The 23,289-nt window shown below is 45.9% G+C and overlaps 1 protein-coding gene across 4 annotated transcripts in view; it reads right to left on the bottom strand.

Moving 5' to 3' along the window:
* Window positions 1–22,884, bottom strand: part of LOC110510012 (spectrin beta chain, non-erythrocytic 1) — a 101,207-nt gene extending 78,323 nt beyond the window's left edge. For all 4 annotated transcript variants that reach the window (XM_036968353.2, XM_036968355.2, XM_036968357.2 and 1 more), the window contains exon 1: window positions 22,417–22,884. The gene's annotated coding sequence lies outside the window, so the exon portion shown is untranslated. The remainder of the gene's footprint in view (window positions 1–22,416) is intronic.
* Window positions 22,885–23,289: the final 405 nt, after the last annotated feature.

Below are 23,289 nucleotides of genomic sequence, written 5' to 3'. Positions count from 1 at the left end.
GGGTGTTGGTGTGGGGTGGGGTGTGGGTGTTGGTGTGGGGTAGGGGTGTTGGTGTGAAGTGGGGTGTGGGTGTTGGTGTGGGGGGTTGGTGCGGGGTGGGGAGTTGGTGTGGGGTGGGGAGTTGGTGCGGGGTGGGGAGTTGGTGTGGGGTGGGGTGTGGGTGTTGGTGTGGGGTGGAGTGTGGGGTGGAGTGTGGGTGTTGGTGTGGGGTGGGGTGTGGGGAGTTGGTGTGGTGTGGGGTGCACTAGACTAACTCCTCCATGTCGTCCTGGCCAGAGACAGATCCCAGGAGAAAAGACTGAACTCTGATCAGGAGAGACTGCTGATGAATATGTCAGAGCAGAGCCACAGAGCAGCCGCCCAGAGAGAAAAATCAGGTAACAGCCAGGAGAGGAGAGAGACACACCATGGCCATGCACTGCTCCTGTCCAGAACCTCTTCCCATCCACTCCCCTGTGGTCTGACTGAGCTGTGGCATGGTCAGAGTTAAGGCCCTAACACCATGGGGAAGGAGGGGGGGGCATATCTCATTCTCTACAGGAGAGGACAGGACAGGATTTCTCCCTGGTTACAGTGACCCCCCCCCCCCCCCCCCCCCCCCCCCCCGACAGCTATGCGGCCTGGTCCCTCTCACCTCCCCTCCCGTGAAGGATCTATCCAGATTAAAACCTCCAGACACAGTTAACTAAAAGGCCCATTAGCTGACACAGCATGTTTGTTTAAGTGGTCAGATAACAGATTGGATCTGTCTATTGTCTGTTGATCAGGGCCTGTTATTTGTTTGTTCTATTGTGTCTGTCGTAATTCTCTCAGTGGGATCCGGGGGTTGGGGTGGAGTGATAGGGCTGCTGGGGGTCTTTAGGGCGGAGCGACGGTGAGGCTGCTCCCCCTGTCCTCCTGCTGCAGGCTCCATGCTCTCTCTTCCTGCCCTACGGGAGGCTGTCTTAATCCAGAGGATTGGGCCACAGTATGCTGCCTCCCTCCCTCCACCAGGATAGACAGCTCCATCAGTCACTGGCCTGCTACTCCATGTTCTGCTATAGGACACCACTCGTCCCCTGAGCTAGTGGCAGCACTACTCTCTCTACCACATCTACTAGGAAACAGGGAAGAGGTGACCTGCCAGGGGACAGTTTACCTGCTACCAGAGCTATATTAAAATGCTGGTAAATATTCATGGTAAGTACGCACACACACTGACTCACCCCCTAATTCAGACGTAAAAATTGGGACTAGTTAAATCCGTACTCCAACAATGAGTCCCCTTTAATACACAGACGTCGAGATGCACAGGCAGATCTGTGTTTGAGCAACCGTGAGGGGAAAGAACAGAGGAACTTCAGGCTCATATACTCGGCAGATACAGCAGAATGTGATGCCTTGCAGACAGTGAGCATCCACCGTCTCACATTGAGTATTCACAGTCTCTCTTCTCCTGGGTCTGTCTTCCCTCAGCTCAACTCCCTCTAATATAAGCAGGAAGCATAATGGTGAGAAATGTGGACATTATTCCAATGAAAGAAAATGTGTCCTTCCCAGTCCCTCCTCTAAATGAACTGACAACAGATAAAGGCCACGTGTGATGGGGAGAACGGAGAGAGTTCATGAGGGGACACCGTGGAGGATGACGGGAGGATGGGGTGTTAAATCTAGTCTGAGAGGTGTGGAAGGAGTCTGTGACAGGGAGAGCCAGGAAAGCTTCAGACAAAACTCCTAGGGAGGTGGCAAAGGAAGATATTGGTTCACAAACTGTAGATCAGCAGGGGGGGAATCCCCCCTCTGAAAAAATAAGACTGATGTAATGTCAGTCATTGCATACAGGGCCTAAAAATGTACAGATTTTGGCATTGCCGGGTAAGATGTTTATTTCACCGGGTGGTGTGGTCAGGACTCCACATTGCAAGCATTTCACTCGCATTCGTGAATAAAAATTTGCAAGTATGATTACATTTATAGTAAAATAAATGCTGCAGTAGCTGTTTTCAAAGTATTTCCATAAAAGACTCAGGTAATTAAACAATATACCACATTACTTGTTACTAGTAATACATGTATTGTTTTAGAAACATAAAGCATGCTCATCTGTTTTTTGTCGGTGTAATTTTTGCGTGAAAAAAATATTGTGGCTAGTAGATTTTTTTTACATCTACCTGCCATAGTGGCCGGTAGACCAAAACGCTAATTTGATGCCCTGACTGCATACCTTAGAGAGCTATGTATAACTTGACAAAAAATGTCAAGATCAACTAGCCCATGTCAGCTCACATTTTTTAGCTAGGTTTTTAAGCCCTTAGATTTTGTTGTAATGTTTGACTCCCTCAAATATCACATCAATACACATTAGACATGACAAAATGTGTAGAATTGCAGGAAATAAGCTTTAAACCTGCAACATTTTCTCTCCACCAACAAGAGGGGTGTGAACAGTTTGTGTCATGAACAGTGCATGTGACCATAGAAATAGATGTGGCGTGTATGCGCAGGGGTGGGGGGGGGGGTCAGGATGTTCCCCAATGTTGGAAGGGGGCCTGACTGAAAGTGGGAACCCCTGTCCTAGAGGGCCAGACAATACAGTCCATCCAGTAATGGATTCATTTGATAGGACTGTAGCTAGCAACCTGGTGATGCCATATAATAGGGTTGTCACGATACCAGTATCTTGATACTCTGAAGTATTGTGACAGGGAAACAATGACAAAACATGCAGAGAAAAACATTCTAATGTTTCAAACACACAGCCTCCTGCTGTCTTCCAGAGTTACATTCCCCTCCCCCCTCACACAAAATATATAGCACACAATATTTTACATACAGCAGGTTTTTAAAGGACCATAGAGTTCATTCTGCTTCCTGTTTATTTTTTTCCCTGGAAAATAGAGTTTTGTGGTGTTACAATACTGATATCATGACAACTCACAGGACCATCTATTCTACTGCCGATGTGCCTCATCTCAATGGCCTTATGCTGAAATCCCATTTCTAAATCAAATGGGGAAGTCAATGTGTCAGCCTAGCAGTGGATAGAACACACATCATGCTGCAACACATAATGTAACAAGCGTGGACGCCGCACTGCTCCTCACACATGTAAACATCCAAATAAAGAAAGAAGCAGGGTAAATCCCATTAGGGTCAGATTAGGAAGTGGCTCAGAATAGAAACCCAGCAGATAGTCATTATCCTCAAAGAAAGACAGGGGGAACAGTCAGCAATACTTCCATTCCCTCCCTCCCTCCAGTCCACTCTGCCACAGAACCCCATAACCCCCAACAGACACCCATAATGGACCTTCTGGGGCTGACTGACTTACCAGGACACTACAGTCCACTCTGTCCCAGCAACCAGCCGACCCCATAACCCCCCTACAGACAGGCACCCATAATGGACCTTCTGGGGCTGACTGACTGACTAGGACACTGCTAGAGCCTGAAGACTTGAGCCTGGGGGAGCTTTGGGTCCTCTGAGGCAGTGTGAACAGACAGATGGCTCATGGCTCAACACCAGACCCGAGACAAAATTATTTCCAGAGACCCCAATTAATTGTAGCAGTCAATGACAAATGTAAAGCTAAACATTGAATGAAAGGGGACCAGCAAATGGAGTACCTAACTAACTGATTAGGCACAACTATTATTAATTATTATACAACATTCTTGCCAAAAACAGAATGTTATATAACAATCTCAGCTCTGCAGATTTCTCTGTGAAGAAACAGAATCATGAGATCATTTATTCTGGTATCGTCCCCATGTAGCTTGTTTCTGGTCACAGGTTCTCTCAACCAACTTTACCTGGAATGCTTTTCCTTCACTCTGCGTTCAACTCATCCCAAACCATCTCAAATGGGTTGAGGTTGGGTGATTGTGGAGGCCAGGTAATCTGATGCCTGTTTTAGGGCACTCCATCATTCCCCTTCTTGGTAAAATAGCCCTTACAAAGCCTGGGAGGTGTGTTGGGTCATTGTCCTGTTGAAAAACAAATGATAGTCCCACTAAGCGCAAACAAGATGGGGTGGCGTATCGCTGCAGAATGCTGTGGTAGCCATGCTGGTTAAGTATTCCTTATATTCAAAAAAAATCACTGACAGTGTCACCAGCAAAGCACCCCCACACCATCACACCTCCTCCTCCATGCTTCCCGGTGGGAACCACACATGCGGAGATCATCCGTTCACCTACACAGCGTCTCACAAAGACACGGTGGTTGGAACCAAAAGTCTCAAGATTTCCACCGGTCTAATGTCCATTGTTCATGTTTCTTGGCCCAAGCAAGTCTCTTCTTCTTATTGGTGTCATTTGGTAGTGGTTTCTTTGCTACATTTTGACCATGAAGGACTGATTCATGCAGTCTCCTCTGAACAGTTGATGTTGAGATGTGTCTGTTACTTCAACTCTGTGAAGCATTTATTTGGGCTGCAATTTCTGAGGCTGGTAACTCTAATGAATGTATCCTCTGCAGCAGCTATTCCTTTCCTGTGGCGGTCCCCATGAGAGCCAGTTTCATCATAAAGCTTGATGGTTTTGGCAACTACGCTTGATTTTTTTTTTTTTAAGTTCTTGACATTTTCCAGATTGACTGACCTTCATGTCTTAAAGTAATGATGTTGTTTCTCTTTGATTATTTGAGCTGTTCTTGCCATAATATGGACTTGGTCTTTTACCAAATAGGGCTATTTTCTGTATACCACCCCTACCTTGTCACAACACAACTGATTGGCTCAAACACATTAAGGAGAGAAATTCCACAAATTACTTTTAACAAAGCACACCTGTTCATTGAAATGCATTCCAGGTGACTACCTCATCTTTGTTATGTAACTGTGTAAAAAAATGTGCCATGTATGTAAAATGTTTATGTAACAAACAAAAAATATATATATACACACAGTTGAAGTCAGAAGTTTACATACACTGTAGCCAAATACATTTAAACACAGTCTTTCACAATTGCTGACATTTAATCCTAGTAAAAATTCCCTGTTTTAGGGCAGTTAGGATCACCACTTTATTTTAAGAATGTGAGAAATGTCAGAATAATAGTGGAGAGAATTATTTCTTTCAGCTTTTATTTCTTTCATCACATTCCCAGTGGGTCAGAAGTTTACATACACTCAATTAGTATTTGGTAGCATTGCCTTTAAATTGTTTAACTTGGGTCAAACATTTCAGGTAGCCTTCCACAAGCTTCCCACAATAAGTTGGGGAAATGTTGGCCTATTCCTCCTGACAGAGCTGGTGTAACTGAGTCAGGTTTGTAGGCCTCCTTGCTTGCCCACGCTTTTTCAGTTCTGCCCACAAATGTTCTATATGATTGAGGTGAGGGCTTTGTGATGGCCCTCTCCAATATCTTGACTTTGTTGTCCTGAAGCCATTTTGCCACAACTTTGGAAGTATGTTTGGGGTCATTGTTCATTTGGTAGACCCATTTGCAACCAAGCTTTAACTTCCTGATGTCTTGAGATGTTGTTTCAATATATCCACATCATGTTCTTCCCTCGTGCACCAGTCCCTCCTGCAACAAAGTACCCCCACAACATGATGCTGACACCCCCGTGCTTCACAGTTGGGATGGTGTTCTTCAGTTTGCAAGCCTCCCCCTTTTTCCTCCAAACATAACAATGGTCATTATGGCCAAACAGTTCTATTTTTGTTTCATCAGACCAGAGGACATTTCTCCAAAAAGTACGATCTTCGTCCCCATGTGCAGTTGCAAACCGTAGTCTGGCTTTTTTTATGGCAGTTTTGGAGCAGTGGCTTCTTCCTTGCTGAGTGGCCTTTCAGGTTATTTCGATATAGGACTCGTTTTACTGTGGATATAAATACTTTTGTACCTGTTTCCTCCAGCATCTTCACAAGGTCCTTTGCTGTTGTTCTGGGATTGATTTGCACTTTTCGCACCAAAGTACGTTCATCTCTAGGAGACAAAAAGCGTCTCTTTCCTGAGCGGTGGTCCCATGGTGGTCCCATGGTGTTTATACCTGTGTACTATTGTTTGTACAGATGAACGTGGTACCTTCAGGTGTTTGGAAATTGCTCCCAAGGATGAACCAGACTTGTGGAGGTCTACAATATTTTTTCCTGAGGTCTTGGGTGATTTCTTTTGATTTTCCCAAGATGTCAAGCAAAGAGGCACTGAGTTTGAAGGTAGGCCTTGAAATACATCCACAGGTACACCTCCAATTGACTCAAATGATGTCAATTAGCCTATCAGAAGCTTCTCAAGCCATGACATTATTTTCCAAGCTGTTTAAAGGCACAGTCAACTTAGTGTATGTAAACGTCTGACCCACTGGAATTGTGATACAGTGAATTATAAGTGAAATAATCTGTCTGTAAACAATTGTTGGGAAAATTACTTGTGTCATGCACAAAGTAGATGTCCTAACCGATTTGCCAAAACTATAGTTTGTTAACAAGACATTTGTGGAGTGTTTTAATGACTCCAACCTAAGTGTATGTAAACTTCCAACTTCAATTGTATAGAAATAAATAAATAAAAGGAGAGGACAGTGCTCCCTGGATGGATGGTCATGGCGACCACAACTTCCTGTACAGGACCAGGGGTATGGCTGGGAGAGTGGCCATGGTGGAGAGGGGACTAGGGAAGTAGGGGGAAGGAGACGGGACTGGGAGAGTAAGGGACTAGGGGAGTGGGGGACAGAGAGGGGACTGGGAGAGTGGGGGAAGGAGAGGGGAATGGGGGAGTAGGGGGAAGGAGACGGGACTGGGAGAGTAGGGGACTAGGGGAGTGGGGGACGGAGAGGGGACTGGGAGAGTGGGGGAAGGAGAGGGGAATGCGGGAGTAGGGGGAAGGAGAGGGGACTGGTAGAGTAGGACAGAGAGGGGACTGGGGAAGTAGGGGGAAGGAGACGGGACTGGGAGAGTAGGGCAGAGAGGGGACTGGGGAAGTAGGGGGACGGATACGGGACTGGGAGAGTAGGGGACTAGGGGAGTGGGGGACGGAGAGGGGACCGGGAGAGTGGGGGAAGGAGAGGGGAATGGGGGAGTAGGGGAAAGGAGAGGGGACTAGGGAAGTAGGGGAATGAGAGGGGACTGGGGAAGTAGGGGAAAGGAGACGGGACTGGGAGAGTAGGGGACTAGGGGAGTGGGGGACGGAGAGGGGACTGGTGGAGTAGGAGAAGGAAAGGGGTCTGGGGCAGTAGGGGACTAGGGGGGAAGGAGAGGGGACTAGGGGGAAGGAGAAGGAAAGGGGACTGGGGCAGTAGGGGACTAGGGGGGACGGAGAGGGGACTGGGACAGTAGGGGACTAGGGGAGTGGGGGACAGAGAGGGGACTGGTGGAGTAGGAGAAGGAAATGGGGCAGGGGCAGTAGGGGACTAGGGGGGAAGGAGAGGGGACTAGGGGGAAGGAGAAGGAAAGGGGACTGGGGCAGTAGGGGACGGAGAGGGGACTGGGGAAGTAAGGGGGAGAATGAAAGGGGACTGGGGGAGTAGGAGAAGGAAAGGGGACTAGGGGAGTAGGAGAATGAAAGGGGACTAGGGGAGTAGGAGAAGGAAAGGGGACTGGGGCAGTAGGAGAAGGAAAGGGGACTGGGGCAGTAGGAGAAGGAAAGGGGACTGGGGGAGTAGGAGAAGGAAAGGGGACTAGGGGAGTAGGAGAATGAAAGGGGACTGGGGCAGTAGGAGAAGGAAAGGGGACTGGTGGAGTAGGAGAAGGAAAGGGGACTGGGGCAGTAGGAGAAGGAAAGGGGACTGGGGCAGTAGGAGAAGGAAAGGGGACTGGGGGAGTAGGAGAAGGAAAGGGGACTAGGGGAGTAGGAGAATGAAAGGGGACTAGGGGAGTAGGAGAAGGAAAGGGGACTGGGGCAGTAGGAGAAGGAAAGGGGACTAGGGGAGTAGGAGAAGGAAAGGGGACTGGGGCAGTAGGGGACTAGGGGGGACGGAGAGGGGACTGGGACAGTAGGGGACGGAGAGGGGACTGGGGAAGTAGGGGGAAGGTGACGGGACTGGGAGAGTAGGGAACTAGGGGAGTGGGGGACGGAGAGGGGACTGGGAGAGTGGAGGAAGGAGAGGGGAATGGGGGAGTAGGGGGAAGGAGAGGGGACTGGGAGAGTAGGATGGAGAGGGGACTGGGAGAGTAGGGAACAAGGGAAGTGGGGGACGGAGAGGGGACTGGGAGAGTGGAGGAAGGAGAGGGGAATGGGGGAGTAGGGGGAAGGAGAGGGGACTGGGAAAGTAGGACGGAGAGGGGACTGGGGGAGTGGGGGACTAGAGGAGTAAGGGGAAGGAGAGGGGACTACGGGAGAAGGAGGAATGAGAAGGGCCGCCCCCAGGTGGTGAGGGTAGGAAACAACATCTCCACTAGAGGTCGACCGATTAATCAGGGCCGATTTCAAGTTTTCATAACAATCGGAAATCTGTATTTTTGGGCCTTTTTTTACACCTTTATTTAATCTTTATTTAACTAGGCAAGTCCGTTAAGAACACATTCTTATTTTCAATGACGGCCTAGGAGGCAGAACGACAGATTTTTAACCGTGTCATGTCGGGGGATCCAATCTTGCAACCTTACAGTTAACTAGTCCAATGCTCTAACACCTGATTACATTGCACTCCACGAAGAGCCTGCCTGTTAGCTAATGCAGTTAGCTAAGGTAAGTTGCTAGCTAGCATTAAAAAAAACAATCAATCAATGACTGTCATTGCTCCAATGTGTACTTAACCATAAACATCAATGCCTTTTTAAAATCAATACACAAGTATGTATTTTTAAACCTGCATACTTAGCTAAAAGAAATCCAGGTTAGCACCAATATTAACCAGGTGAAATTGTGTCACTTCTCTTGCGTTCATTGCACGCAGAGTCAGGGTATATGCAACAGTTTGGGCCGCCTGCCTCTTTACGAACTAATTTGCCAGAATTTTACGTAATTATGACCTAACATTGAAGATTGTGCAATGTAACAGGAATATATAGACTCATGGATGCCACCTGTTAGATAAAATACGGAACGGAATAAACATTTTGTTTTCGAGGTGATAGTTTCTGGATTAGCCAAAGGTATATGGTTTAGAGAGAAATAGTTGATGCGCTGTAATAACTTGGCTGAACTTGAAAGGGGTTCCTTCGTTATTTTACCGTTCATGTCTTCCATACAGAATGTCTTGATCTACTTCGAATAAGGTCTGTGTTTCGTGCCGGTTAGGGTGCAGGTTAGGGTGCAGACTTAAACCACCTCGGCGTTTTGATACCCATGTAAATCTCACTAGGTTAAGGTAACGTTTGTCAAAATATTTTCATAAATCCACTCTACAAAAAAAAATGATCTTCGCTTATATTTAGCCAATATTGATCAGTTACCTTTTCCTATGGATATCTACACAGTTATCTTACAGCTGTAATCGCAGCAAAAGGTGGCGCTACAAAGTATTAACTTAAGGGGGCTGAAAAGTTTTGCACAATTTTTCAGTTTTTGATTTGTTAAAAAAGTTTGAAATATCCAATAAATGTCGTTCCACTTCATGATTGTGTCCCACTTGTTGTTGATTCTTCACAAAAAAATACAGTTTTATATCTTTATGTTTGAAGCCTGAAATGTGGCAAAAGGTCGCAAAGTTCAAGGGGGCCGAATACTCTCGCAAGGCACTGTATATATATCTATGTATAAAAATTCTAATAAATCGGCCAATTAATCGGTATTGGCTTTTTTTTTGTCCTCCAATAATCGGTATCGACCTCTAATCTCCATCCTGCTTATCCTCAACACTGGGGCCCCACAAGGGTGCTTTCGCAGCCCTCTCCTGTACTCCCTGTTCACCCACGACGGTGTGGCCATGCACGCCTGCCTCCAACTCAATCATCAAGTTTGCAGACGACACTACAGTGGTAGGCTTGATTACCAACAGCGATGAGACAGCCTACAGGGAGGAGGTGAGGGCCCTCAGAGTGTGGTTGTCAGGAAAATAAGCTCACACTCAACGTCAACAAAACAAAGGAGAGGATCGTGGACTTCAGGAAACAGCAGAGGGAGCACCCCCCTATCCACATCGACGGGACAGTAGTGGAGAAGGTGGAAAGTTTTAAGTTCCTCTGCGTACACATCACGGACAAACTGAAACGGTCCACCCCCACAGACAGCGTGGTGAAGAAGGTGCAACAGCGCCTCTTCAACCTCAGGAGGCTGAAGAAATTTGGCTTGTCGCCAAAAGCACTCACAAACCTCTAATGATGCACAATCGAGAGTATCCTGTTGGGCTGTATCACCGCCTGGTATGGCAACTGCTCTGCCCACAACCGCAAGGCTCTCCAGAGGGTAGTGAGGTCTGCACAACGCATCACTGGGGGCAAACTACCTGCCCTCCAGGACACCTACACCACCCGATGTCACAGGAAGGCCATAAAGATCATCAAGGACAACAGCCACTGCCTGTTCACCCCGCTATCATCCAGAAGGCGAGGTCAGTACAGGTGCATCAAAGCTGGGACCGAGAGACTGAAAAACAACTTATATCTCAAGGCCATCAGACTGTTAAACAGCCATAACTAACATTGAGTGGCTGCTGCCAACATACTGACTCAAATCTCTAGCTACTTTAATAATAAAAAATTGGATGTAATACATGTATCACTTGTCACTTTAAACAATGCCACTTTATATAATGTTTACATACCCTACATTACTCATCTCATATGTATATACTGTACTCTATACCATCTACTGCATCTTGCCTATGTTGTTCGGCCACCGCTCATCCATATATTTATATGTACATATTCTTATTCATTCCTTTACACTTGTGTGTGTATAAGGTAGTTGTTGTAAATTTGATAGATTACTGTTAGATATTACTGCATGGTCGGAATTAGAAGCACAAGCACTTCGCTACACTTGCATTAACATCTGCTAACCATGTGTATGGTTATGACCAATCATTTTGGGGGGGATTTGAGGAGGAGAAGGAGAGGGGACTGGGGCAGTAGGGGACTAGGGGAGTAGGGGAAGGAGAGGGGACTAGGGTCAGTAGGGGAAGGAGAGGGGGCAGTAGGAGAAGGAGAGGGGACTGGGGCAGTAGGGGACTAGGGGAGTAGGGGAAGGAGAGGGGTCTAGGGGCAGTAGGGGAAGGAGAGGGGGCTGGGGCAGTAGGGGAGAAGGGGAGGGGACTAGGGGGGAAGGAGAGGGGACTAGGGGAGAAGGGGAGGGGACTAGGGGGGAAGGAGAGGGGACTAGGGGGGAAGGAGAGGGGACTAGGAGAGTAGGGGAGGGAGAGGGGACTGGGGGTGTAAGGGAGGGAGAGGGGACTGGGGGAGTAGGGGAAGGAGAGGGGACTGAGGCAGTAGGGGAAGGAGAGTAGGGGAAGGAGAGGGGACTGAGGCAGTAGGGGAAGGAGAGGGGACTAGGAGAGTAGGGGAAGGAGAGGGGACTAGGAGAGTAGGGGAAGGAGAGGGGACTAGGAGAGTAGGGGAAGGAGAGGGGACTAGGAGAGTAGGGGAAGGAGAGGGGACTAGGAGAGTAGGGGAAGGAGAGGGGACTAGGAGAGTAGGGGAAGGAGTGGGGAGTGGGGCAGTAGGGGAAGCAGAGTGGACTGGAGCAGTAGGGGAAGCAGAGTGGACTAGGAGAGTAGGGGAAGCAGAGTGGACTGGAGCAGTAGGGGAAGCAGAGTGGACTAGGAGAGTAGGGGAAGCAGAGGGGACTGGGGCAGTAGGGGAAGCAGAGGGGACTGGGGCAGTAGGGGAAGCAGAGGGGACTGGGGGAGTAGGGGACTTGGGGGATGGAGAGGGGACTGGAGGGGAAGCAGAGCGCACTGGAAGGGAAGGACAGCGGACTGGAGGGGAAGGAGAGCGGACTAGGGGCAAGGAGAGCAGACTAGGGGCAAGGAGAGGGGACTAGGGACAAGAAAAGCGGACTAGGGACAAGGAGAGCGGACTAGGGGCAAGGAGAGCGGACTAGGGGGAAGGAGAGCGGACTAGGGGCAAGGAGAGGGGACTAGGGGCAAGGAGAGCGGACTAGGGGCAAGGTGAGCGGACTAGGGGCAAGGAGAGCGGACTAGGGGCAAGGAGAGCGGACTAGGGGCAAGGAGAGCGGACTAGGGGCAAGGAGAGCGGACTAGGGGCAAGGAGAGCGGACTAGAGGCAAGGAGAGCGGACTAGGGGCAAGGAGAGCGGACTAGGGGGAAGGAGAGCGGACTAGGGGGAAGGAGAGCGGACTAGGGGGAAGGAGAGCGGACTAGGGGCAAGGAGAGCGGACTAGGGGCAAGGAGAGCGGACTAGGGGCAAGGAGAGAGGACTAAGGGACTGGGGGAGTAATCCCCATTGTGGCTAGGAGGAGTTGGGGCTCAGTGTCTTTACTAATCACCCCTAATCCAGACACACAATCCCCAGCCTACAATACATACATCACACATCCTACAACACAGGCTATGACATAGGCTACGACACACAGCCTCCATCTGACACAGGCTCTGACATAGCCAGCCTCCCTAGAATAGATACAACCTCAGAACACAGCCTCCGACACACACAGCCTCCTCCGACACAGCGTCGCACACCGGCTCACAACCTCTAAAACAGCATCCCAAAAGTTTATCAGGCAAAAAGATTTTGACCATGATACCGAGCTGTCACAACCACTATCCCCCAAAACACATCCTGCGTCAATACACTAATCATATCAACAGACCGTGCCTCAGATAAGCCCAATTCATAAATGTAAAAAACAACAGTTTAAATGGCCTTCTCTGCTATCTAATGGTTAATTACAATATTCCCCTGGTCACTGATAAGGTGATGAATTGGAGGCGACATAAATCAATCAGGCTTAGAGCTGGGGAGGGAGGGAGGGCCAAACACAGGACCCAGGGGGAGTGTCTGCCTGCCTGCTGGGGATGAGATGACAGGGCTTTGTTAGGACAGTCTGCTCCACACACACTAGCCAGACTGTGGAGAGCCCACAGCTAATACACTAACTACATACCCAGAAATACCCTCTACTTTACAGTCATATTCATTCCCATCACACAAATCATCCGAGTCACACGCCACCAACACACCAACACCTCTCTAATCAACCTTAATGAGACCGTGACCACCCTTAATGAGACAACAAGACCTCTCTAATCACCCTTAATGTATGTCGTTCTACAGCTAATGTATAAGCTTCTCTCTGTTGTGATCAGATCAGCTTTATGCCTCCCCCATTCCCTGGCCCCCCTCTCCTTTCAATAGCCCTCCCCCGGGCCCCCTCCTCTTCCCTAGCCCTATCCCGTGCCCCCTCCTCTCCCCTAGCCCTATTCCGTGCCCCCTCCTCTCCCCTAGCCCTCCAACCGGGCCCCCTCCTCTCTTCTCCTCCTCCCCTTCATTGAGCGCCAGCCTCGTGTTGATAGCCATTATGGTGCCTGAGCATGTTTACGTCTGCCGAGCCGCTGCAGTGGATTTATGGGACAAACCTTTGACCCCTAAACCCACATAATGGATGATTTACTAAATTTGTCATGGTTGTCCTTAATTAAAGGAACATTTCACCCCAAAACTATATTTTTTTGTTTCATTAGTCCATTGTTGATATGGTCCCAAAATGTTTTGCATGTGAGCAATCAAGTTAGGATAAATAACTTTCAAAAGACAGAAATACAGCCGGTAAGATGCATTTTGCATCATATGATGAAAAACATAGCATTATATGATGCAAAATGCATCGTACCAGCTGTATTTCGAAAGTTATATATCTTGAAAACTTGATAGCTGACATGAAAAACATGTTGGGAATATATCAACAATGGACTAATGAAACAGAAACAAAAATATGGTTTTGGTGTGGAGTTTTCCTTTAACGTGCTACAATATGACCAGGATAATCACCTTGTGACCCTTTAACAGAGCCATCAGAGGGAAAACAAACACACACACAGTGTAGTGGTCATAATCACACAAACAAGATGTCACAGCTGGAATGGGGGAGGGCTAAGATGGTGGAGGGCTAAGACACTGAGCCCTATAGAACTCTCCTACACCGTGAAAAACAGGATATCCTTTTGTGATGGGACTCTGAAAGATGTGAAATTATACAATAATGGCTCTTAGAAATCCTTTATCAATAAGGGTATTATAAAGGGGTAATACATCTGTAATAAAGTAGGCTACAGACTTGGAGATAGAATTGCTAGTGTAGTGACACAGCAGCACTGGAACATGAGAGCAGTAGTCTCTTCCTGCTATGTTGAGCAGAATGAATGAATGAATCATTTGAGACAGGAAAGGGAGGAACGCTCCCAAAGCGCTCATCCTGCTCTGCTGCCCACAAGATAATCCCCAATATAAAACCCTGCTTTAGGCGTAACAGTTAGAAGGAAACTGGCTATTCTTTCTAGAATTGGAGGAAGGCTGGTGTGTTTAGTGGCAACAAAAACTGTGAAGCTCCTGCCCATCCCCTTGTCAAACACGCAACACATACAACACAAACATAATGTAAGGGGGGCATGTCTGTGTGATGGTTCAGAAGAATAGCTCTTTACTAATGTCAAGCATGAAAACAAGGCATTCAGAAATGCCTCTGGGGTTCTGAGCTGTGCTGCGTTGAGGCCCACCTAGCCTCTGACCAGCCAGACACCAGGAGAGGAGAGGGCATCACTTTCAGGAGAATGATGCGAGCTCCGAGGTAAAGCAGGACAGAGAAAGCAGCATCACCGCCACCTCTCTTTCTCCCAATCACTACTCTCCCCCCTTCCCTTCTCCCCTCCCTGACCTGCTTTCCTCCTTAGCTGGTCTGTTTTCCCAGATAATCAGGGAGAGGGAGAAATGGAGCCCAGCACAATCGCCTGGAGGTAATTAGCCCAGTGCACAACATGCCAGACGGGCACGCAGGCAACCCTACGCCAGGGGGATGGAGCCACACTCCCTCACCAAGACAGACAGGAACTAGAAGCCCCAACACAACAATTCTTTAGCTCCTTTTTCAAGACAGGCAGAGAGAATACAAGGAGTCTTAAGCCTTTCGCGTGCTTCGGTTTGGCTGGCGCCTAGCCGAACTCGACTGGGCGAACAGAATGAGTGTATTCGCATACTCCCTTAAAAGACCTTCGCTTGTATAGTACTGTTTGTCCATCTTGAGACGCCGTCGCCACTTCCTCAAGATAGTCAGAATTAATCGAAGATAACTCAATACATTTTTGCAGAGATCTTAGTCACGCAATTTTACATCAAACAAAGATGTTTGGTGCCGTATTTCTCATGTGGAAAAATGTGCATGAGAACACGTCAACAGTTTAATGACAAACACTTAATTGAAGAATCCCTAGGTTAACCAATGATGAAGGGGCGAAGACTTCGGCTACCGAAATGTGGCTTTTTTTGCCGAAAACCAAAATTACAAAAATGTCGCAAAATGAACTGTTCTGAACGTTTTAGGATGGGACGCCTTTAATAACACACACCCTGCTGATCAAATCATTTTGTTCTACCAGTCCAGGAGCTGCATGGCCGCCCAGACCAACCCCCCACAGCACTGGATGATAGCATTTCTCTATGACTATATGCAAATAAAGAGGAATGTTAATCACTGCAGCAAACCCCCTCTCTACACACTTCACATCAGCTGATGGCCTCTCCTCTCCTGGGGGGGTAACCCCTCTCTGGCTCCATGTCCTCCTGTCAGTCAGGCTCAGATGGGGTAGGACAGAGATGGGGGTGAGATCCCCAAAAAGCCCACCACAAAGCCTATTCCGCCACAGTGGCCCCACACAATGGAGGAGTCAGCAGAGACAGGGGCCAGAAGCTTGCGCCTTTCCTGTTTGCAGAAATGAGGCGGCCAGAGACACACATGTATCACAGGGCCATCACAGAGAGTCTGATCCAGGCCTGAATGCTCTGTTGAAAAGGGTAGCGGCGACCTATTGTCAACCTGTAACATCACATTCATCAAACACTCCAGCGCCCAGCGCTTACATCCCCCCCGCAGCCTGCTCAACAACACGGTGTCCTCCGCACATACACGTCAGAGATCACACTCTCCATGACATACTCTCATATTCAACTCAATCACTTCAGCACCTCTAACACCCAAACTCATCTCTCCATCAAATCTCAGTGACCATTCAAAACCCTCTCTCATTAGCCAGATTGATTCACTCATTCAACGACAGTGATCATGCCATTGCTGCTCACCCATGTCATGTGTTCACCCGTGGAACACACACACGTACCTTCTTCTATATAGAACACCCACCTCCTCTACAGGAACAATGTACTAAAGCTCAATACACTAGAACAGAGACTCAGACAAACGACAGTTCCTATACATGTCATGTAATGTGACCTTGACTCACCGGAGACTCACTCATCAGGCCTATTTTCCCATTTGTGATTCAAATGGAACACCTTTTAGCAAAAAGTTGCAAGACCATGACAGCTACAGCCACAGAATGTCAACTGAAATGTATGAAATGCCCAGAGAACGGAGCAGATCAATATTGTAGAGGACGGACCTGGATAATCATGAAAATCGCTCAAGATATTTCTCCACATCGGACAAGCAATAACTGAAGCTACAGTAGGGCTGGGCGATATGACCTAAAAATCAAATCTGCATTTGTTTTCTAACTTATGAGTGATTCACAATATACAGTACCAGTCAAAAGTTTGGACACACCTACTCATTCAAAGGTTTTTCTTGATTTGTACTATTTTCTACAATGTAGAATAACAGTGAAGATCAAAACTATGAGAAAACACATATGGCATCAAATAGTAATCAAAAAAATGGTTAAACAAATCTAAATATATTTTATATTTGTCAGAATGGTGGGTGTAACTGGTGTATGCAGTCAGGCGCAGGAGAGCAGAGAATAGGGAGCAACGTAACTTCACTCAGAATAATGAATGGTGAAAGGTAAAACAATACACTTGCCCAAACACAAACACACGAACATCAACTTTTACCCGCGGGCAAGAAATAGCACCAGTCGAAATAACCAGTCACCAACATTACCGAACATGACATAAAACAATCCCGCACAACACCATGGGGGAAACAGAGGGTTAAATACATGAACTATAATTAGGTTGTGATACAGCCTGGATTCGAACCATAAGACCCACTAATAATTAAATTATTTTATCAAAATAGTTCAACCTGTTTTTTTTTTTGCAATAGTCACTGATCTGGCTTTCAAGTCTATTAAATGTCATTTTTTATTACATATGTAACTAGAACCATGCATAATGCACATTCACTAATAATGACTAACTTCTTGTAACAGGCATTAGGCTATAGAAAATGAACACAGGTCTCATCAACAATCTCTCAAGCCCAGGTACTAGTGATTAGCCAGCTAATCTTTATATTTCAAGTTTAGCCAACTTGGATCTATGTACTAGCTAACAAGGTTGAACAGTTGAATTGTTATTACCTCTCTGTCGGTCTCCAACGGTTTGAAAAGCATGTTAGCCTGTCCACTTTGTTCAGATGTTGAAATCAAGTGGCCTACCTTGTTTCTCGAAATGAGAATGAGTTGTATAATAATTGTGTTTTATGTTTATTGGACATTTATAAAACACGGACTAGACAGCTAGTATAACAGTCTTTGAATAAAATGATGCTAGCGGTACCCCAATGCCCCGTGCGACAAACTGAGCATTCATTTTCCAGAATCAATGTTCATTCATACTCCCGTTTTAGTAGTGTCTGTTCTGTGTGGAATCTGAGTAGTTGAGACACTAAAAGGGTAGAGTTAGAAAGGGTAACTTCTCTTTTACAGTAAAATAATGTCTCTGTGTTTCAGTGTCGATATGACCCATTCTGTTTGACCAAACCTCAAATTTAAATAGCGAGTTGAGGCCACTTGTCAGAGAGGAAGATGTGATCTCTCAGCGGTGTTGGTGTGAGAGGCAGGGGGAGGGGCTTGGTGTGTGTAAACCCTAGATATCACTCGCTAAAATCTGTCCAAAATAAGCCCAATGCGTTTCTACGAGCTTATTTTGGACCTGAGCTTGTCGCCTGCCTTCCAGGCTTTGGGACAACTACTCCCATTGTTAGGTCGGAGATGCATCTCTTCCTTATATACAGATCTCTGGTGTAAATGGGGAGGTGCACACAGCACCGAAAGAGACAATACAAAAAATACAACACGAGACCAAGCGGACAAAAGCTCATAAAAACGATAAATAGCAAAACCTTGTTTCTTGCGATACAGGCATTTGGAATATCGTGTGAAAACATATATCGAAGTCTATTAACTGGAATTTATCGCCCAGCCCGAACTGAAGCTATCTTTCATTGCTCTACACTGGGTAACAGAAATTACATGACTGTGCAATAGGCTAATTATATAGTGACTGGCCAGGAGTTGGACATTTAGGCTACATTCCAATACAGGAGTCAAGTTTAGTGTGAAGCTATTTTTCTGATCTTGACTTCAGTGGCCTGACCCACCGCAATGCAATTACAAACCTTGAAAGCACCCCCGCTCTTTAATAGACATCTGTTATATGGCCCCATATGGACTGTCACTTTGAGAGAAGCTATGGTCTTTAAACCATCCTCTCTATCACCCTCCCTTATTGTACTGTGTTTGAATTTAGCCAATCTGGCAGAAGTCAATCATGGGATGTTGTCTAAAGCACTCCTTCACAGTCTTGTGACCTTCAACACAAATACCACAGGGCCCGCCGGGTCATGAGACTTATAGGGAAGGTCAGGGTCAGGGTTGGCTCTCCACTTGGGTAACAGACCTTTAGCCTAATCACAGTCACTGAGAACCTCACAGATTCTAATATGGGTTCATTCATCAGATTTCCCTACAGTCAATCATCAGCCTGAGCTCTGGATACACCATGTACCAGCTCTGAACCTCAGGCCCTTCTCCATTTAAGGCAATGTGCACCCTATCAGTTGGACATTGTTGCTTCTTTACTTGAGATGGCTCAAGTAAAGCACGGACTCCAGAGGAAAAAAGAAGGAATCACAAGGCCCAAGGATGTGTCCACAACTTGCAAAATATTCCAACCCCCGTCGCTCACCCACTCTATCCAGAGTGGCAAAACTCCTGCCTGCCTTGGATAACTGGACGGATGATGTGGGAGACAAACTTATACCACCATCTAAAAAACAAAGCAAACGGTTAGAGGACCGCATTTCCCACTACAGCCAAGCTCAATACAAGAGACACGTTGCAGAACGACACAGTACAATGTAATCTAACTTGAGGCAACCCATCTATGAAATGCTTAGGCCTAAACCTAAAACAATCCCATCCTTAAACACTAATGAGTCTATATAATAACAGCCCACCACTGCTACCTCCCCTACAGTAGCAGTCTTCAATAGAAGTTGTGTTTCAGCACTACTTTTTAAAGACAGAAGGATCTCACAGCTTATAATGAGACCAAGCATAGGCTTCTCTATGACAGATCATGAAACACCCAAGAGGCTCCAGTAGATAGCAAGGGTCTTGAAAATGAATCCCTCTAGTCAATGAGCATCATCTAGAGTAGACAACTAGAGATGAGTAGTGTAGAGTAGTGTCGAGTAATTATAAAGGACAATTTATTGAAGCATTATGGAAAGCCCAGTGAACCAATGACTCAATACAAAACCCCAACCAGAAGGACATCACTCTGTCCTCAAGTAGTCTACGCCTGCAGGTATTCATGTCTCTTAGCCTCTTCAATGTGTTTAAATTTGCTGTGATTGTGGACTATTGACCACACATTGGTACATCCACATTCAGTCTTGAAAAAAACTAAAACAACTTGAGATGATGTCAGAACAACAATCTTCATTGAGCAGATTATAATGAATCCTGCTTAAGAGGCTGAGAGAAACACTCAAATATCAAGAGGTGCTTGAGTTGATTCAACCACCAAATTCTAAAAACAAAGAATAGGCTGAAACAGAAAGGGGAAAACTGTAGGCTATTTGCCTTTTATCTCAATGGCAGACTGAAGTCTGTACTTTATGTTTAAAATTAGTCATTGTTGCCTCAAGACCTGCACATTGGTTCCCACTAGTTAACCCAGCCACAAAGTGGCCACATCGTTCAAATACATGAAGAATAAAAATGTGCTTTTTGGTCTTAATTAAAGGTTTGGCATGAGGTTAGCAGGGGAGCAAATGTTTTGATTATGGTTAGCGTTCTGTTTAAAATCAGATTTTAATGAGAGAAATAGCTAGGATTTATGATTTTCTGGCTGTGTTAACTAATGACGAGTGATGACCCTGCACATCTGATAAGGACAATAACATTTGGAAAATTTGGTTGACTGCAGCACAATGATCCTGTGAGTGGCAGGAGTTGAAACAAGCTTGTATAGGAGGGATTTTGAGCATCAGCACTATGGGGGGCACACAGCTAGTGATTTCCAACCATCCATCCATTCCTCGTCCACCCTAGGTAGGCAACAACTGGAGGACACTCATCCGTCCAATAGCCTATCAACAGATCTGAAGTAGTCACTAGTTCTCTCAACAAAAGCATATAAATGTATAGAATAAACAGGTTACCAACAGCATGACTAATAGCCTACCTTCAAGCTAGTCATAAATTCAAACATGCAATCAAAAAATAAGAAACATTGGCAATTAGGCTCAGTGATGCACCACGTAAACATTTCATTTCACAAATATTGAACAAGCCAAACACCAACGACTGGGCTACATCCAACTAGATTACACAATACTGTACTCATAAAACTGTTAGAGTAGAAAATAGTTGGTCTGTCTAGGCTTGGGACCCCAAAGGTATGCTTCTGAAAGATAAAGGATAGCTTTGCTATAAGGTGGTTTTTGCTGTTGGTCCATAAAGGTTCACCGTAGGTGGTCAAACAGTCATAATCATACCTCAAATGGTGACTAGAATTTAGCTGACAAAACACCGGTTTAGTTTCCTACTAAATCATAAATGTGTTTTTTTCATAACATTATCTTATTTACGCTACTGCATGCATCTAAACTGATGCTCTTCATACAGGAAACAAAGGTTCTGTCCAGGAAAAATGACTTGAAGGAAGGAGGTGGACATCAATAAACCACTTAAGCATTATACATTGAACAAAAATATAAAGGCAACTTGTAAAGTGTTGGTCCCATGTTTATTGGGCTGAAATAAAAGATCCCAGAAATGTTACATATGCACCAAAAGCTTATTTCACTCAAATTCTGTGCACAAATTTTCTTACATCTGTTAGTAAGCATTTATCTTTTGCCAAGATAATCCATCCACTCGATAAGTGTGGCATATCAAGAAGCTGATTAAACAGCACAGTCATTACACAGGTGCACCTTGTACTGGGGACAATAAAAGGCCACTAAAATGTGCAGTAAAAAGATTTCTCAAGTTTTGAAGGAGTGTGCAATTGGCATGCTGACTGCAGGAATGTCCACCAGAGATATTGCCAGGGAATTGAATGTTCATTTCTCTACCATAAGCCGCCTCCAATGTCGTTTTAGAGAATTTGGCAGTACGTCTAACCGGCCTCACAACCACAGACCACATGTAACCATGCCAGCCCAGGACCCCCACATCCAGCTTCTTGAGTTGCAGGGACATCTGGGGGGGTGCTGAGCAGTATTTCTGTCTGTAATAAAAACCTTTTGTGGGGAAAAACTCAATCTGATTGGCTGGGCCTGGCTCCTCTGCCCAGTCATGTGAAATCCATAGTTTAGGGAGTAATGAATTTAACTCAATCGACTAATTTCCTTAAATGAACTGAAACTCGGGAAAATCGTTGCGTTTTATATTTTTGTTCAGTATATATATATATATATATATAGACTTAACAAGCATGCAGGCCAGCTATCTTGCAAATAATGAAATTGTTTATAGTTTATAATATCCACAGGCAAATAACAGTGCAATAGTGAGCCAGCAGCAGATACCTGGGTGCCCCCAGAGAATAATGATGGTGTTGTTTGTTTGTCCTCATGAGACAGCGCAAAAGCCAGGGTTACCCATAACTACGAATTACATTTCAAAACTCCTATGAAGCTCTTCCCAGCAGAATATTTACTAAGGTGTACTAACATTTAATGAAAACGTTTAATATAAGCACCGTGTATGAATTTGAGGGTTAGGTATGAACGAAACATTTATTGAGAGCGAGACAGTTACGTTGGCTAATGTCATGTTCAGCGGGACATCAGATAGTGACACACAGGCAGCCTCGATCCAGAGAGGACAAGAGGAGCTGGCTAGTCATCAAGCTAACTGGCAAACACCGACTCAAACAAAGCCAGTCAACACACAGCATGGCGAGGTGGCCAATAGAAGATACCTTGTTAGCTAGTCAATTGGAGAGCCAATGTTTTATTACTGTATGGATAATATATTTGAAAATAATGTGCCATTTTAAAAAGGGCATCTCAATAACGTCTTTACCTGAACATTAGGATTTGCCCATGTCTGCTAGCTAGCTAACGTTAGCTGGTTGGTGGAGGTGGTGTTGTTGGAGGAAAAATAATCACGCTTACCCGTTCTCGTTGTTTATCTTCGTTAGTGGGAGACTCACTATATTTTTACCGCGTCACTGATAACATATAACACTAACATACATATAGTCGCTGGTTACTGGCATTAGTGACTTAATTCAATGTTAATGATAATGTTTAAAATCCCAGTTGACAGCGCATTTTTGTTAAATCCGCATCCTTGAATAAGAGCTGTTCACGCTGATTGTGCAGCACCGCGTGTTACGAAACATAAGCAGCCTTAGCACCTGACATAATAAAGGTAAAGCAATGTTGGTACAAAGGATATAAAAAATAATGTATAAACCAGCATCAGAGAGATGTCCTTAGCTTCCTATTCCCTCCTAACAAACCTCCGACGGTCGTCCACTACTCCAGTTCGTTCAACAGGGAGAAAGAAAATAATGAATGATGGGGAGGGGGAGGGTGGGGGGCTGAGCCTTCTCAGTCAATCACATTCAAATACTGTATAGACACTCTCAAAGGCTCCACACAATAGCAGCGGTTGCGCGTGCGGTGGATTCCTTGTCAGTGGAGCTGTCCCTGGTGCTATCACTGGTTCATAATACCAGGCTAATTCCAACCTTACAGATTCCGTTTATTAGTCGAAATATTGGGGTCATTTGTGGGCCCCATGCATACACGGTATCCTTTCTGCAAATGTGAACTTGAGAAACATTACGTTTTTGATGGTGGCGGATGAATATTTTAGCTAGGCCTACATAATACTGCAAGTGTAGTGAGGTAGGCTACAAATTGCGAATGTAACTCACGTATTGGGACCCCAATCGTGTAATTCTAACGAGCCTACATCATATGATCCTCCTGGCAAGTATATGTTTATTAATCGGACCTTTAGTCAATTTATCTCTCCAA

Source organism: Oncorhynchus mykiss, chromosome 29, assembly GCF_057628025.1.
Source record: "Oncorhynchus mykiss isolate SJ-2025 chromosome 29, ASM5762802v1, whole genome shotgun sequence".
Taxonomy (NCBI): Eukaryota; Metazoa; Chordata; class Actinopteri; order Salmoniformes; family Salmonidae; genus Oncorhynchus; species Oncorhynchus mykiss.
The sequence above is the reverse complement of the archived record's forward strand: the minus strand, read 5'-3'. Positions and strand labels throughout refer to the sequence as shown.